Source organism: Anthonomus grandis, chromosome 14, assembly GCF_022605725.1.
Source record: "Anthonomus grandis grandis chromosome 14, icAntGran1.3, whole genome shotgun sequence".
Classification (NCBI taxonomy): domain Eukaryota; kingdom Metazoa; phylum Arthropoda; class Insecta; order Coleoptera; family Curculionidae; genus Anthonomus; species Anthonomus grandis.
In genome coordinates, this window is record NC_065559.1 from 12,229,213 (window position 1) to 12,244,696 (window position 15,484).

Sequence of the window (15,484 nt, forward strand, 5' to 3'; positions counted from 1 at the left end):
ACTCCGAGCAGTAATTTTTCAATTATTGTACCTTTTACTAAATGGCCTCTTAAGCTTAATTTTTAACAGAGTTTACTATAAGACTTGTGTCGTTTTTAATTATTATTATTACTTGATCAATTACGAGACACACTCTATGATTTGGTTGTCAAATAACTTACATACCTATAACTGAAAATTTTAATAATAATAATAATTACCGATTTAATTATCTTAAATAATTAGAAAGTGCGGTCGGTGTCGCCATATTTATTAATTACAAGATTAGGCAATAAGTATCTTAGATCTGTTAGCCCTATACCAATTTTATTCGCCCAATGTAGGTACCATATTAAGTAAATTACTTAATTGCCATACTGAGTTTGTTTTTATTGGTCCCTTTTTTGGAAATAGGCAACAGGCTGTAAAAGTGTTGCCAGTATGCCAGTAATTACCCATAATTTACATTTACACAGCCTATTTCAGAAGGTGATTATATAAAAAAAGGGAAACAATTTTTATTACGTTTTCGATAATCACGGCAACGTTCGGCGTTTAATTTACGTTTTTTAGCTCTTATTTTCTCTTCTCTGGAGTCAGCTGTTATTAAAGAAGGATGAACCGTTTTACATTTCCGCCTTTTATTTACAGGTACTTGATTTGCATCATCATAGTTGTGTTTTTATTATTTTTTGCTTGTTTTCCATAATTCTAAAATTAGAACAATAATATAATAAAATATTTACAATAATTTATTGGCCTACCTGCTGGACACAAAAAAATTTAATTAAATTGGAATGAATATAAGAATATTATTATAGACACTTTTAAACACGCATACACACTTTAAACACTCAAAAAGCTTTGATCCCGTAGCCCGTACTTTGCAAAGTTGGTTGGTACATAATATAACAAGCTCAAAGCCCAATAAACAAAATCCGAGCGTTAAAGTCACATTGGCGGTTCCGAAGACTAATTACACATGAATTTTTGAGAAAATTCAATTTTTTAGAAAATTCGATATAAAATCAAAGCCCAAACCCAAGCGTTCAAATTAAACTGCGGGCCGGAAGACTCTAACTCACGAATGAAAGGGTATGTTTTCTTTTGCTTTAGTTTTAGTCGTCCACTTGTTCTCATAGGTGTCAATATTAAACCCCATGATTATTAACACATGGCATCGTAACGTAGGTATTCATAAGTGTAATACTAAACTCTCCCGATAACGGAGAAGTCTATCTTAACTAAAATATCTATACTTGAAACTGAGATAAACCTCATTAACACCCCGGTTAACTATCAAAAAAGTCCTTTTTGATTTTTGAGTTAATCGATTTATTAAATATTAATAATCAATATTAAATGAAAATATTAAATAAATATTAAAAATCAATTTTTTCCAGACACATTTACGGAATAATGTAAATGTAAACCTAAAAAAAATTAAAATAAATATTGTTAAATGCTTAAATTAGTCTTCGTTTCCACACTTACACGTTTTAAATTAAAATCATTATACTATGGCTTCGCTCACTCTAATTAACTGAGCTCATTAAATACATGCATGTGACTGATAGCATTGGTTTGTTAGCAGGGTAATAACTCTTTGATTTCTGAAGCACCACCAATAATGCAACGGAGTTTGCTATGAGGTTTAATAATAACTTGCCCATCATTTCAGAAATATCATTATCAGATAAAATATTGATGTCAAATCAATGTTGATGACCATTATCTGGGAAATAATGTACAGTGAACAGGATCATCTCTTTATGAATGGAATATATATTAATGATGCGTTGAAGTCAAAAATTAGAATATATAAGGAATATCCACTTAAGTTATGCATATAGAATATTTAAGAGATGAATTTTTTTATTCCTAATAGTAATATAATTATATCAAAATATTTAAATATTGTACTGAGAAGTTTAATAAAATTTAACAAAGCAGGCAAGCAGGATATTTTTGGGTTCTGAATATTTATTTTATTACTGTTGTAAATCCTCGTTTAATCGTAGGCAGTTCCTAAAGTATAAATAATAATTATAATATTAATAAACGTCTTTTATTAAAATACCACACAAAATAATACAGATAATGGGTGTGTTGATAGATAAGTACACAGGAAAGGTGCATTAATGCTTATAGTGCTGAAGTCTAGCTATAGTAACTATTTAAACCTAACCACCAAAGAGCTTAATATAAAATTAGATTTTATAGTAAATTTAAATTATAAAAAAATAAAAACAAAATATATATCTGAATTAGTTTTCATTAAATTGAATTAAAATATAAATAGTAGGATCTTTAGCTCTAATAAAATTTAAAAAAAACATTAATTAAAATAAAAAATTAAGTAAAATAAATTAAATTTAGAAAAAAACAACATTAATGTCTTCATTTATTACAATTTAATGTTATTCGAATAAGATAAATTATTTAAACCTTTTTTAAAATTGAAATATTTTAAATTTTTGGGAATGGGATTGTATTGTTTAATTGCATTATATGAAGAAGTTCTCTTAAGTAAGGCTGTCCAATGATAAGGTATTGTAAACGTATGTAAAGGTCCAAGAGTTCGAGGATAAAACGTAGTTATTAAAATAAATTTCATTGTTTGTTAATAATTTACAAAAAAAATACCGATCTGAAAAACTCTGCAATCCTCCATCCCATCTCCTTAGTCTTCCCACTAATACAATTGAACTTCCTCAAGTTAAATATGAGTGTGACACAAGTATTTTGTACTTTCTGGATTCTATATTTTGTATGCATATTTATACAGGGTTCATATATAAAGTTACAGTAACTAATGTTTGGTAAACTAATGTAAGTTTTTGCTTAAAATATGCTTGCTTGCATAAAGTTTTAATGAAGTACTATGCTTTCTGAATAGTTTTTGCAACATGTGCCTAAATTTTTTGCTGACTCAATAACAAGAATTTGTTTATTATTAATAATATGTATATTTATTTGTTCCGAAATTAACCTTGTCATGTAGGAAGTTCGCCTGCTGTTTTCAGATCTTCAATAATTAAAATATTTGCTAATAAAAGATATTCAGATTTAAAATTTAAATATAATTGAGTATAATTTGCGTAAATTTCAAGTGGTCAAATGGTTTCTTGGGACAGCAGAAATATGAATATAATAGACCAGCACACATCTTGTGTTAATGTTTTTTTGCTTATATAATTTTTTAGAGGAAAGGAAACCCTGAGTTGATACGAATTTCATAAATTAATTTATTTATTTATTACAAAAATGCATATCTAGGCACTTATAAAATATAATGGTAGGTACTTGTACGATTTGTATCGCAAGGAACAATAGAAACTAAAAAAATGTTCTCTAAACACAAAGAAATATCACAAGAACAAAAAAAACTTTCTGTAAACCGAGAAAAACGGATCATTATTTGAGTTCTCCTTATTGTAATCAATCTGTATTTACTAATTCATTAAATGTATGGCGGCCTCTAGTAATGCTCACGTTCGTTGCTTTGAGCAATCTTAGAATTTTATCCTCTGGGACATCAAACTCATCGGCTAAATGTGGGAACACAAAATGTTTGTTATTTTTTAAAGATTTTCTCATAAAACAGCAAAAATATGATTTATGTCCGTCTTTAGTGTGGATTGATTTGACAAGACCAATATAATATTTGGCGAGTTTCTTTTTTGTTGAAGCTGAAAAGGTAAATTTGGCAATACCAAAATCGTTGATTCAAATTTCTACCTTTCTAATTTCCTTAACAATGATTTGTTTTTGTCCATTTTGTTGGTTATTATTCCTCTCCTGGTTAATCTTATCTCGTGGTTTAACTAATGTCATGTTTTCCTTTATATCACTTTGGTCAAAATCATCTCGGTTTTCGTTTATATCCACATTGTCAAAATCTTCCCAATTTTCCTCCATATCCACATCGTCAAAGTCTCTCTGGCCAACTAAGGATTCGGAATCGTGCAATGAAAACTGTTCGTCGTTCCCACTGCTCTCATCTCCGCTAGAACTGCTATTGCTAGAGCAAGCTACACTTAGTCCTGGTTGAACTTTTAATTTCTTTTTCCGTTTCTTTTCTGGGTTTTGGATAGCATATCAGCAAAAGTTTCTAACCATAAAGTGCTTGTACTACCATCAGCACTTGGTTCTTTTCGAGGGATACGTTTCAATACCTGCTCCTCATCAAGAGGGAAAATGCCTGTTGCCCTAAATCCACTTATTAAATTTTCCTCGATAGTTATGTTAAGCTTCTCTAGTGTCTCTGCTAATAGACTAGGAAACGTATATTTTGGAATACACCCTCTACGAGACATTTTTCATTTATTAATCACTTGTCTCCAATAAGACTTCAATGGTCGAAACACAGCAACATCTAGGGGTTGACAAATATGTGTACTGTTTGGTGGAAGTAACACAAAACGAATATTAAATGTTTTGCAGAGGTTTATCACATTTATAGATAAATGTGAAGCTAAGTTGTCCCCGATTAACAATTTTGGAACATCCCTGTCATATTTTTGAAAGTATTTTAGAGTAATCTTGCTGAACCACTCTTCAAAAATCAATCCGTCAAACCAACCACTCTTCGATCGGGTTATACCTGGTTCCTCTTGGACCTCCTTGCCGCCAAGTGTCGTACAGATGTTCAGCTTTATAAACGACATAGCATGGTAAGAGCTTTCCGGATGCGGTCCTTGCAAACATTAGGGAGGTGCTGCTTTTGCTAGAGTCCAATACTCTTTCGGGACGTTTACAGCCTCGCCTAACTATGGCGCTCTGTTTCCCAGGGTCATCGGTCAGATTAGTCTCATCATAATTTATTATTAGATCCGGTGGAATTCCTTCAAGCGAAACCGCTAAATTTTGAAAATATTTCCTTAACACGTTTTCATCCACTTCTGCCCTAGATGATTTCATATTTTCACATAATCTTGTGGATAACTCACCTCTGTGTCGACGCAAAAATGATAAAATCCAATCGAACCCAGGGAAATTTTCTTTAAATCGTTTTTCTATGACACCTTTAATATCCAGATATCGTTTCACCATGAACCTTATTTTAAAGTGAGATAAGGGAAATCCCCATTCAGCTGTTGTAGTTGGCCCCCTAATAAGTTCGTCTTCTTCCCCTTTTTTTAAAACTGTAGGTCTTCCATAACTCCCTAACTTCTGCTTTGTACATATTCTCTGTAAAGTTCATTTGGTTACCTTCCATTTTTCAGAAGCTGTTCTATAGAACATTCCAGATTGCACGTCTTTTACAGCACTTTCCATATTATTTCCTTCAAAATCATGATATTTTTTAGAGCCTACTTTGCGAATATATTTTCTTGGCATGTTGATTCCTGAAAACAAAATAGATTAAAGGTTTGTTCCAACCCATCAAAAAACCGCCCTGAAACAGTCTCAAAAGTGTCACGCGCATGTGCAGTGGTTTAATAAAAAAAAAAAACATACAATCACTGCGCATGCGTGTGAAAACCTTTTTGGGACCGATTTGGGAGGTTTTTTGATGGATTGGAACAAACCTTAAATAGTATGGGGTAACTTGAGACACGGGCTAACATGGGTTGTCCCAAGTTACCCAAAATCATGACCTTATAGAAAAATTTAGTTTAAAAACTAAAAAAAAGGTCTAAAAGCAGGTAACAATATTAGCAACATTTATAAAACATACGAAACTAAATTAAAAAAATAATTGGACTTACCTGTTTACCTTTCGACTACCTTTTCCAGATAAAGTTTTGAACACTTATTTTTGCCGTGTTTCTGACAACCACTTATGTTTTTTTATACTTCTAAAATATCATCAATTTAGAAAGAATTAATGTAGTTTATTCATTAACCTGTTGCTCTTCAACTACCGAAAACATTAAATTGAGGTTATGTTTATATTTGCGTTGTTGCCACTAGCAAAATTAGAACATAAGATGTTGCGTCCCAAATAATCCCATTTTACGGTAACTAATTTAATGAATGATTTGAAATTTTTGCTTTAGGCATATATTTAAACCATACAAATTGTCATTAAAACATTTATTCGTTGTTCGTACTCAGAAGATATAGTTTGTAAGAAAGCACCAAAGTCATTATTATTTTTTTAAAGATCAGATAGGCAAGATCTCATAGGCAAGTTGTTTTTTGAGTTTTCTAAGTTTTTACATTCAACTCAAGAGAACGTCAGATAATTTTACACTTACTGTTATTTTCTGTTAAACTATCTAGGTAAGACTTTTTTTCTCTTCGTATACTTGTTAAGGCAAAATTACGCCGCTTTCCCTTATAATAAGTTTTAAAGTTGGAGCAAGCCAAGGTGCTTTGCACTTTTTTTGTATATGGATACTTTTCTAGTTTTAATTGGGGCATGCTTCGCGAAATAGAGAAAAAATATTGATTTAACAAATCCACATTTTATTTACATTACTTTGCCTCGAAAAGCCATGCCAATCATTAATTAAAGTAAACGTAATTAGTTTTTGAAATCTTGTATCTTTATTATTCTGTGTTTAACCTCAATTTTAACAATGTTAATATCGCAATTAGTTAAGTTATGATCTGATATATGATTGGCTGCCAAAGTGTCCGATAAAGTAACTAGATCAGAACAAGTCACAAAAATAGGATCCAGAAATTTGCTAGTATCTTGTGTTAACGTAGTTGGTTCAGTAATTATTTGACCTAAATTATACCACTGCAAACGAGAGGTAATGGGATTGCTAAGAAAAAAATGCGACTTAAAATCACCCAAGCATATAGCCCTGTCAAACCATGGAGAGATCTGAAGCCATATTGTCACAATATGTTATAAAATTATAAACAATCCTATCCCGTAGCCTATATAAGGCACCAGCTAAGATATACAGATCGTGTTATCGTAAGCTACGTATTACCCAAAATAATGGCAACACCGCTTAGTTGCGGCTTGCAGGCGGCGGAGTTTTTCGTTGTTATTTTTTGAACCGGAAGTCAGCAGACCTCACTTTGCTGTGTTACTGCACGTTGCATTAATAATTTTTAAGGGTTATTTTCGTGTTTTTTCACTATGGCTATTTATACCCCTTCCGAAAGAGTTCAACTAATTAAATGGTTTTATGGAAGCAATTCGGCAGTATAATGTAGAGATTTGTTTTCAGTGACATTTGAGAATAGACCGATTCCTTGTGCAAAAACGTTTTTAAATGTGGTTAAAAATTTTAAGACATCTTTTTATCTTCAAGATTGTAAAAAATGCCACACAAAACGTCAAGAACCATCTGTTGTGTGGTCGAGGATATAGAACGGCGGGAAGAAATGGTTTGCAATACCCTAGAACTTGATTCGACACGGTCCACTAGAAGTGTTGGAGAGGAACTGGGAATGAGCAATAAAACTGTTGCTCGTATCTGGAAAAAATATGGGTACAAATGTTTCAAGTATTCAAAAACTCAGGGAATATTTCCTGAAGACCAGTGGCGAAGAATGGAACTTTGTGAAACCATGATGGAAAAGTCAAATGAAAACGAATATTTTTTAAAAAATATTTTGTTTTCTGATGAATCTTTTTTTCCATTACATGGCAAACACAATCTTTCCATTGTTCGTTATTGGTCTTAGGAAAACGAGCACAGAAGTTTTCAGTTTCGTACCCAGTATTCTCAGAAATTGAATGTTTGGGCGACAATGTTATAGGGCCATTTTTTATTGATGGCACTTTAAACGCCCAAAAGTACCTTGAGTTACTGCAAAACCAAGTTCTTCCTGCCATTCAAATCCTACCTGATGTAGACCTGGGATCGGTTTATTTTCAGCAAGATGGCTGTCCTGCTCATAACGCGGCTAGGGTAAAAGAATTTTTAACAAATACTTTTCCTAACCGCCTTATTAGTGGGACTGGCGATATCAAATGGCCTCCTAGATCTCCAGATTTGTCTCCAAATGACTTTTATCTGTGGGGTTACCCTAAGCAGACCATTTACAAGCATGAATTTAGTAGGTCAACAAATTTAGAGGAGTTCCAAAATAAAATTGTCAAAGGTGCCAATTCCATTTTACCTGAAACTCTTTTGGAGGTGCGAAATAGCTTTTACGATAGGTTAAGTTTTTGTTTAGCGAAAGAAGGCGGATTATTTGAGCCTTTTATTTAAAAAATGATATGTTGTTTATTAGAGTTCTATTTCTGATTTTTTATTATATTTTTATCAGTAATCTAGTTTTATTTTTTATAAAACATCAACTCTGATAAAAATAGAATAACGCTTTAATTTTCATTATGCAAAACACAGAATATTAAACATTTTAAGATTACAATTCTATGCGGGTTTTACACATTGTCATGTCTGTAAAACCCGCATTAGAATAAATATTTTAAAAATGCCTGGATTTTCGCGTAATATTTTGTGACATTTTGTCGCGAAACGACGCAACTCCCACGAAAGTCAGATGTTTACTAATCCCGTCCTCGGGCCGGCCGAGGCGGTGCTCTGTCGCAGTACACGCGCGACGTTGCAAAATTTCGCCTCTATGCGGTTTCCTATAAGTAACGAACGAAAACACGATCTGTATAACATAAATGACGCGATAAAGAAAATGTCTTATAGAAGGCTATGAATAATATTGAATAATAATAATCATTAATAATATTGATTTTGAGTAGCTGTAAGTATAGTTGTGTAGACCTACTTACAAATCAGCGAGTAAGTAACAATAGACCTCGCTAAATCATATTAGATAAAGCCTTTAGGTAAATGACTCGTAGGACGCCCAACAGGACTTAATCCGTTTTTGAAGGTGGTAGACAATGGTACAGTGAAAACATCTTGTCGGACTTGCATTGTCTTAATTATTTAATGTAACACGACGTTTCGGTTGGTAAGTATCTCCAACCGTTATCAAGTGTAAACTGACAGCAAACTACTATTCTATAGGCTTATATACTAGATGTGTGCAGCGATGTGGAAGGGGGGGAGAAAGTCATCCGTGAAAAGAGTTGGGGGGAGGACGCGCGTCTCTCTAGATCCTAGACTCTCCTGAGAGTAGAGGCTTCCAGATGTTGGGTATATCGACGCTTGGCTGGCTGAAGATCCTCTGATTCTGTGAAATGAAAGAACAATGGAGACAGAAAAGGACTCAGCTCTACCTTTCCTAGATGTCCTCGTTAAAAAGGTCGGCGGAAATCTACGAACTTCAGTTTATAGAAAACCAACACACACGGGCCAGTATCTGCACTATGAGTCCAACCATCCTGCAACCACCAAAGTAGGCATCATAAGATCCCTCTACAATAGAGCTCGAACCATCTGTAGAAACGACGAGGATCTCAAGACTGAAGTGGATACCATCTACAAAGACCTACAACATAATGGATATCCAAAGAAGCTAATAAGTAGGACCATCCAAAGGACGCCTCCAAATCAAATCAGAGACAAGGCCACCACGACAACCAGACTTCTACCCATACCTTACATTGGAGGTACATCGGAACAAATCCGACGCATTGCCAGCAAGTACAATATTAGAACTGCCTTTAGATCTAGCACCACTATCAGAAGCATGGTATCAAAGACCAAACCAGATGGCATGGTGGATACCAAAAATTGCGTCTACCGGATCCCATGTGAGTGCGGTGACTCATACATAGGTGAAACGAAGCGCCCCCTAGAAATCAGAGCGAAGGAACATCGCAGCTGGACTCAAAGAGGAGAGGTTTCCAAATCCGGAATAGCAGAGCACGCGTGGCATAATGGACACAATATCCATTGGTCAGAAGCCAAGATTCTGCACAAGGAACAGCACTGGCGGAAGAGGAAGTTCGTAGAGGCAGCTTTCATTTCACAGAATCAGAGGATCTTCAGCCAGCCAAGCGTCGATATACCCAACATCTGGAAGCCTCTAGTCACTACACTGTCCAACATCAGGACAGTGTAGGATCTAGAGAGACGCGCGTCCTCCCCCCAACTCTTTTCACGGATGACTTTCCCCCTCCCCCTTTTCCACATCGCTGCACACATCTAGTATATAAGCCTATAGAATAGTAGTTTGCTGTCAGTTTACACTTGATAACGGTTGGAGATACTTACCAACCGAAACGTCGTGTTACATTAAATAAATAAGACAATGCAAGTCCGACAAGATGTTTTCAGGACTTAATCCTTTCGATATCTTAAATAGATTAAGGTAATAGGTAATACTAGGGATTAAGGTAATACTATGACTAATATGACCTCGCGTATAGTTACGGATACCAAGCATTGTTCCCAGATGACACAATCAGAGCAGCTACCAACAATCAACCTCAAAGAGTACTATACTTCATTAGAAAAATACGCTACGAGGTACGAATGCTCGCTTTTAAAAACGAAACACTTTTTTAAACTTATTAGTTGGATTCCCAAAGTGTACTAAGCAGCTAAACAATTTTAACAAACTATGCATTTTTTCAAAAATTCAATCGTTTAGAGAACATTGAACATTGAAACTATGCTCGTTTAACGAAAAAGCTCAAAACATCCGCTAAAAATATTTTTTGTCAACATAGAATGATGATTAATAATATTAAATTAAAAAAGTCATCCATTTTCTCTCTAAGGTGCTGGTATAATATCAAAAGCAGAAACGAAAAACTCTCAAAATCTACAGCATCTATATAATTTAAATAACGGTTACATATGTTTCACCCGGTTAGGGCATCATCAGACTTTAAAAAATTATTAATTTAAAATAAAATTACAATAAAAATAAGGTTTTTCCTTACCAAAAATAGGACAATACACATACATACACGTAAACGAACTCTAATTGTATATAAACAAAACATTCCAAATAGGTACAAAGATTAAATTTTTTTTTCTTTTTTTTTTTTATTTTATAGAAGTGAGCGGGTCCACCTTATCCTTAACCTTAACAAGATGACTTTTAAGTGTGTTACTAGTTTTAAATGAGGTAATTACATTATATTTTTGGAAAAAACGGCACAAGATATCAGAGATTGTACCAAAATATGTCAAAGATCTGTAGGTAACATTAGCTTTAATATTTGTTTGAATAAAATTAAATGAAAGCTTATATTTATTAACAAATTTATTGTATAATTTATGAATAGATTTTAACGGAAAAGAATTGGTTAAGGCAATTTGTTTGATGATATTAAGTTCTTTATTAAAAATCCAATCGTCCAGGCGTCCCTGGAAAGTGGGATGATGAATAATCTATAAAACAGAGAATTAAAGCTAGCAAATTTGTGGGTTATAGGTGAATTTGAATGGAATTGTATGATGTTGTCTGTCGTACTGGTTTTTCTGAAAATTTCAAACTTAATAGAATTCTTGTTCCTTTTTAAGAGGAGATCCAAGAAAGGCAAGCACTGATTGTTTTCATGTTCAACTGTGAATTCTATTTTACGGTGGAGGGCATTCACAACGATTAGAAATTCTCTGAGCTTCTCGTCCTCCCCGTTCCAAAGTATACAAATATCATCTTCGTATCTCTTATAAAATACCAGATAATTGGAAAATTTGCTAGATGTTATTGTGCTCTCCAAGTTGCACATAAATACCTCACTCAGAAACGGCGAGAGACAAGAACCCATGGCCAGTCCCTCTTTCTGTCTAAAAAAACTATAATTAAATTGAAAAAAGTCCTGTTGTAAGACGATTGAAAGGAGTGATAGTAAGTGTTCAATGATCAGTGTTGGAAGTTTACCCCTTAATAGTTTAACCACCAGCAACAGACAATCATTCGGTGGTATAGGGAATAAGTTTTTGACATCTAGTGAAATTAATTGCGCCGAAGGGGGAACTTGTATATTTTTAATTGATTTACAAAATTCCACTGAGTTTAACACCGAACAAGGAGCCCTGAACTGAGTAACTTCCCTCAAAATATTATTTAGCCATGCTGATAACTTGTAGCATGGTGATCCTACAAACGACACGACCGGTCTTATTGGTATGTTAGGTTTATGGACCTTTGGAAGTCCATAAAGCAAAGGAGTTCTTGGGTTCATTGGATATAACCTTGATATTGAACATTTAAAGAATTCTATTGTCGTGAGACAATGGTCTAAGTTTTTTTTCATTTTTCCAAAAAATAGGGTTGTTGGATTCCTGTTTAAAGGTTCAAAGTTCGAAGTTCGAAGTCGAATTCAAAAAATCATTGACTTTATCAACATAATGTGCCCTGTTCATAGCAACCAAACACGAACCATTGTCTGCCTTTGTAAAAATTAAATCGTTAGTCCTAATTTTTCTTTTAATAGAACTTAAAGTTTTCCACGAAGAGTTATTGGGATTATTGGAAAAATTAGTGTGCAATAGTGTTATAATCTTTGCTCTTAGAACATTTTTATCTGATATGTCTGTTGATTGTAAGATGTTTTCAGCTTCTATTGCAAGGGTTTCTTTATCCTCTGTGCTTATCTGTTTATGGAAATTAAATTTCAAATTTCTGTTTAGTAAATTTAATTCTAAAGGGGCCTAGCAATGTTTACATTTTTTGAAAGATACAAATATAATACTGCGAAGTCAAAAACTATTAGTCACTCGATATCGCTACTTATTTCTCAAATCGAAAAAATTATCTTCCATTAGCATTTGAATTTCCAATTTTTTCAAACAATATAAAAAATTTATTATTGTATAAAAAAATCTAACAATTATCTTGAAATGCACGGACTCTATTTTCTATTTAGACAACGAAAAACTATTGTGTCCAGATGTTAAAAGTTTTCCGAAATGATAATTTTTTTCTGATTGACATTGAAATATGAAACAAATGTTTTTCTGTTTCTTAAGGCCAATATAGCAACTACGACTACTTCAATTGTGACAGTGTCAATCGTAATCTAGAATGAAGCAGAAGAAGTTCCGTGATCAAGCAGTAGTTCAGAACTTCCTCTATCACTATAAGTAAATGCGAAATTGAATAGGAACGAAATAGATGAAGGTACATTTTGATGTTATAATTAAAGAGATATACGCTTTAGTCAATACTATACCTATGTTATATTAGAAAATGGATTTGAATTATTTAACACAATTTTTAGCTCGTGCCACAAAGTATTCAATAATGCAATCAATCCAAAAGTATCCATGGATTGAACACTCCATAGAACGTGACGCGGTCTTCTGTTATATTTGCGAGTAATTCGATCACAACATAGAAAAAGAAAGCAAATTTACTATAATGAATGGAAATCAGTACTGTCCAAAGATAAAAATCTTGAGCAAAATGATCAGTGAGAAGAACACCTTCGATTTGTTTCTCTTCAAATCGAAAAACGTCAATATATCGATTTCAGAGTCAGTCAATGCTTTTATGCTTTGAAAACGATGGGCGGTTATTAAAATAATTAAATTTCTCGCTGAAAATCGACTGGGATTTAGAGATAATTGTGAAGATAAAGGAAAAGAAAAGGAATATTGATTAGCATGTTGGAGTATCCGTTACGCAATGATATCCGCCCGCCCGAATATCAGAAAGTTATGCTAGCGAGCGTTACTTACAAGAGTCTGAAAATGAAAAACGAATTCATCCCAATACTTGCATACACTCTATTTTCTCACTGGAACCAAGAATTAATATTGAACAGAATGTGGCTCAATTGCAAGGCGACTTGTTCCATGTGCAAAACCAAAAAAGTATTATTATTCTTTGAATTCAGTGAGGCTATCGATGCATTTAAAAATAATACTTAAATCTTATTTGTGTATGTCTTAGGCGCAATTCACACAGAACGGGCATATGGCGGTGGCGTAGGACTGGCATGGAGCTGGAATGGAGCGGATGTGGCGCGGACAATTCACATAGAAAGGGATTCAATGTGATTATTGTCATTTATTTGGTACGTACATGACTGTGTAGTAAAGTTACAATGCTTTCAGATGATGAAAATGATCAAGATATGTTGAATTGTAAATTTAGCTAGCATTCAAAGGCAAAGAAGTTACTGAATACATCCCTTGTGGTTAGATAAAGAAAAAACTGGTGGTTCGTTTAATGTTATGCGGGAGCTCAATATGTAACCTGAATGTTTTCAAAGTTTCTATCGAATATCTGTTCAATCTTTTTATAAAATACTAGTAAGGGAAAATATTGAGAAGAAACCTACAAATTGAAGAGAACTTATCAGTTTAGAGGAAAGGTTGTTAATAACGCTGATATAAGTTGAAGAAAATATATTTAAGTGAATTTATTTCTGTTCTAAAATAAAAAAAAATAACGATAATGTTACCCTAATATTAATTATTGTATTGTATACATTTACTCAAATGAAATTCATCCATGTTCCTGTGCGGTACTAAATCTAGATTTTTATTTACCGAATCTTCAATCCAAGATTGAAAACTATCCATTGGGATAGTAGAGGCTTCAGGAATAGTTGAGGATAGTATTTGCTCACACCACTTCTGAACAGAATTTATGGTCTTAAAAACGCCAGGTCTGGGTCAGGGGGATCGATTGTGGCATTCATTTTCGTGCTGTTTTGGATGTCCAGCAATTGTTGCTTTTTTTCAAAGTACTGGTAAGCTTGCTGGTTGAGCTCATTAATAGCGGGTGAGGCTGCTAACTTCTTTTTTTTCTAAAATCATATTCTTTCTGTAGTAGTGTTTTAGGTGCTCTCATTGCTATCGGTTGATCATCGGTAGACGTACTGGAAGATGGTACAGGTCACCGAGAGGACGACTGGATAGAATGTTATAAGGTGAGAGTACATCAGCATTGGAGTTGTCTTTAGACTCATTAGATTGTGACCCCGTTTTAGCTGCATGGTGGCTCGATGATGCGTCGGTAGACTCTTGATCCACGTTGCTTTTGCTCTTACAAGACTTCAAGAAAGGATCCAAAAAGGAGAGATGTGGGGCTAAATAATATTCTTTGACTCGTTTTGTTCCTTGTCCTGATTTTGTTTTTAATTTGGCTTTATATTTTGAGTAGCTTCCTCGTATGTTTTTCCAGCGGTCTTTACACTCGGTTACGGAAACAAAAGTATAATTTCTAATGTAAATACGAGTTTAAACATCTTTTGTTAATAAACACTTACATACTTACCATTTTCACTGAATTTATTTGATATTTTTTCCCATGCTTGATCTTGTGCACTTCTATTGCAGTAATCCGACCTAAAGAAGCAATATAAACTGCTGTTTGGTATATGGCATTTACCACTAGTGTAGGCCACTCGTGGCGTCGAAGTGACGTGGCGGTGGCGTGACTTATCACGCCTGTGCAACGCCATTTCTATCTGTATTGCCCCATCAGCGAACATGCAAGTGGCACATGCGTCTACCACGCCACTCCCATACGCCCGTTCTGTGCGAAATGCGCCTTAGATGCCGGGAGCACCATTTGTTGATGCTATAGTGAAACAGCAGTGATAAGTGGTAAAAGTGAAGTTGGGTTGGGTTGGGTTAGAAAGCGCCTACAAGTTTTACTGAACAAAACGGTTTTGTTTATTTCTATTGCTCACTGGTTGAACTTTGCAACTATATGCACAGTAAAAAATATCTAATTGATCAAATAATTT

The 15,484-nt window shown here is 33.9% G+C and overlaps 1 protein-coding gene across 24 annotated transcripts in view; it reads left to right on the forward strand.

Moving 5' to 3' along the window:
- Positions 1 to 15,484, forward strand: part of LOC126744584 (protein turtle) — a 735,337-nt gene that overhangs the window by 207,891 nt on the left and 511,962 nt on the right. The window lies entirely within an intron of this gene.